The sequence below is a fragment of the Macrobrachium nipponense genome, chromosome 19 (assembly GCF_015104395.2).
Source record: "Macrobrachium nipponense isolate FS-2020 chromosome 19, ASM1510439v2, whole genome shotgun sequence".
Lineage (NCBI taxonomy): Eukaryota > Metazoa > Arthropoda > Malacostraca > Decapoda > Palaemonidae > Macrobrachium > Macrobrachium nipponense.
In genome coordinates, this window is record NC_061088.1 from 63,291,909 (window position 1) to 63,295,244 (window position 3,336).

A 3,336-nucleotide genomic window follows, 5' to 3' on the forward strand; every position below is an offset into this window, starting at 1 on the left:
CGTGTTGTACACTTTCACTGGAATAAATCTGATTTTCCCGCGTTTTCCAGATTCAGCTACCTCGTAGAATATGCCTGAATCCGCAGTCTGATGACAAAATCCAAAGTTTTTCACCTAACTGTTATAATGTCTTGATACTCCCTCAAAAGTAAGAGCAAAAGCAATGCAATATTTACCTTATCAAAAACTTCTTGTAAATGTTTTCCTTATTATTGTTTTTTAAACTGTAATTGAACGTATACCCATTTTCTATCGGTAAAGAGAAGCAATGAACGTGACTGACAGTGACAGAAAAGGGACTGGCTCTCACCAAGAGAGATTGCTCATATGCAGTATTAGCAACCCAGAGCATCTTGACTTTGGGGTCGTCCAAGACATTTCTAACATGCTGATAAGGTTCCCTTACACGGCGCACTGCCAGTAAAGTGATCAAATTTGTGGTGTAACATTCAAGGAGGACTAAGATGCACAGCAACCAGCTGCCAAGTAACACTTTATCCCACCCACCGTCTGGTGGTACCACAATATCTGGAAAAAGTATGGTTTAGTAACTGATTGAAGATGATTTTAGCCTAAAAAGGATGTTTTGTACTTTAATTCCCCTTTTATAAAAACCCAAAAGAATACTGGTAATGTTTTAAATAATTTATTTAAAGAACAATCTTTTGTAGTCTGTGCCACGGTACCTGATATATCAGCAAATATGTTCAAGTTCATGAAAACTACCTTCAATCATTGACACTAGATACATATGTATTCCATTTTCTTATTTACATGATAAATCTGGAGACTCATTATGACATAATGTAGATTTAATGTTTTTATAACATCCCAAGGGACAGGAAAAGTATTCTAGCAGTAGCTCAAGCAATAATTGGCGTCAAAGACAGTTTTTAAATTTGATCATAATGTCCAAGATCAATTGATTTCATAAAATAAAGAAACGTTAACATTAAGTAAGCACAAGTGCACACTGTCAAATACCGTCCACAGCATCAGAATAGAAGGGCAGTCAATTTATTCTGTGATGAGCTTTTTACTGAAAAATTTGGAAATTGAAATAGGTGATGGTAATTCATAATTAACTTTTATTAAGGACATAGTATTCAGTTAGCAAAGTTTAATGGTTTGACTTCTCTTTAAATATTACCAACCCTAAATTCTAATGTTGTTTAATGTTTTCTAACACTGCGAACTATGACTTTTTGAAATCTATACACCCGTTTTTAATTAATTTGAGTGATTTCCGATTCCGCCCACCCCCCACATCTCTATTACGATGAGTCTGATATAAGTCGACTTGAATAACAGATGAGAAACCGAACCTACTTTGTTGCAGGAATGCTTGGATGTACGTGGATGGAGACACCTTCGACAGAGACACACCAATGTATCGGTCGATGCGTCTGACGGCGACAGAAAAAATAAATATGAGAGTCAATGTCCCAAATGCCGCTGCCCATATCGATGGTGATAACGGCAAGAGGAATCCCCAAGGGTCCACCTCTGTGTTGCCTCTCCTTCCAAGAATCTGTCCGTAGTCCACCAGCAACGGGTTCGTGTAGTCGATGACTCTTGATCTGATGTACGTTACTCCGAAGGGGCCCAGGGCAAGGTCAACTTTCTAAAAACATAGGTCAACAGCGCATGATGAAAAGCACTTAAAGGTTTTCACATTGGACCAGTAATAATTTTCCATGCCTAACATATGTACTGAATTCGTGTACATGACATGCACGAGGAGTTGTGCACACTACGCAGTCTACTTCCATAAGTATGGGCAAAAGTATGTACACTATGAAAAAAAAAGTTTCAGAGCTTAGTTAACAAAAAAAAAAGAAAAAAAAATTACTTAACAAGCAAACGGGTCTCACCTTTTTTAGAATCATCCCAATAATTCCGTTCCAAGTACCGTTTGGAAAGAGGATGCCAAAGGAACCATCAGGGGGTTGAACCAAGCGGTACCTGCCAAACACGCCAGATATGTATGCCTGTATTACCTCAGATAAGTATTAGGCGAAATACGCATAAAAACACCACTGGTCAAATATAAATTAATAATGCACCCAAAAGTGCGGAGCGAATGACTTGTCTGCAACAAAAGAAAAATCTCACTCACGTGAAGTTGGTGTTTGTAGCTAATATCCGAAGTAACATTATAACTGGTCCTGAATATAAGAACTCTCTCCCCTGGCCACTTTCTTTGGCTACCTCTTCGATCGATATGTGTGGAGGCAAGTTATTTCCTGCCACGACGATCTCTCCGCCGTCTCGTAACCTGTTGGCATGGAAAGCTTCTTGTTACATTAGAGGGGTTGTGCGTGTGTGTGGGATAGTAAAATAAATATTTCACATATGAAACCTGCAAAAAAAGTAAATCTGAAAAGACTGATACCATATTAGCAATAAAGACTAGCTACTTGCAAATTGAAGTCCACACATATATTTAATATCTGGAAGTGAATGAAGAGTCTATAGTAACTGTGAGGTAAAAAAAATCTGTACTTCAACATTGTTTAAAGCACAAAAGATTCTGAGAGTTTTCGTAAAAGAAGAAAAAATAACTTTACGACTGTAAACAAATATACACATACTTGCAATTTTTCATATCTTTTAATTGAAATTACGACAGAATATTTACTTTCCGAGCCAGTTGGCCAGTCTGTCATATCTGCGTCTTAAGCCAACTATGCCATTCCTTCATATAAAGAAAATAAATCATATACTGAATTGTTAAAATTTATTCATTACACTCAACTTGACGAAATTCTCATTAAGAAATGAGACCAAATTGGTCATAGTCGGTAAAAACTTAGATCCCGTATAGATCATGTGTTTAAAAACTACAAAATCTCTTAGAAATAGAACAAAATGTCCTTACTTCCTGAATTTGTTTGGGAAGAGTTGTTGGTCCCCGTACACATTCAATCCGGTGGACTCTGTCCAAGACGCAGAGAGAACGACTCGATGGCTGTATGGCAAATACAGATAGACACCGCACCTCCGTGAATTCTTCGTCAACTCCATAACCATGGCATTGGAGACAGAAAGAGATTTCCGGAGGTGATGAAGTTCACGAAGCGACAAACGAGTCACGATCAGGAGTCTTGTGGGCCAGATGAGGACATTGTTACCAACAGCCCCTTCGACGATGTTGCTCAAGTTTTTCTGATCGTCACTGATGGCAATCAGCGTCATACATCTCGATGATCTACGAACCTTCGTAAGTGATAAAGGAATTATTTTTCTCATATGCAAATTCAATATATATATATATATATATATATATATATATATATATATATATATATATATTATATATATATATATATATAT

General features: G+C 37.1%; 1 long non-coding RNA gene across 1 annotated transcript; it reads right to left on the reverse strand.

Annotated features, from left to right (window-relative positions):
• Positions 1–389: 389 nt before the first annotated feature.
• Positions 390–2,231, reverse strand: LOC135212990 (uncharacterized). Its single transcript, XR_010314052.1, has 4 exons — positions 2,120–2,231; positions 1,875–1,965; positions 1,330–1,624; positions 390–528 (listed from the first exon to the last, which is right to left on the reverse strand). It is a non-coding gene; the product is annotated as an uncharacterized LOC135212990 (long non-coding RNA).
• Between the last annotated feature and the right edge of the window lie 1,105 nt (positions 2,232–3,336).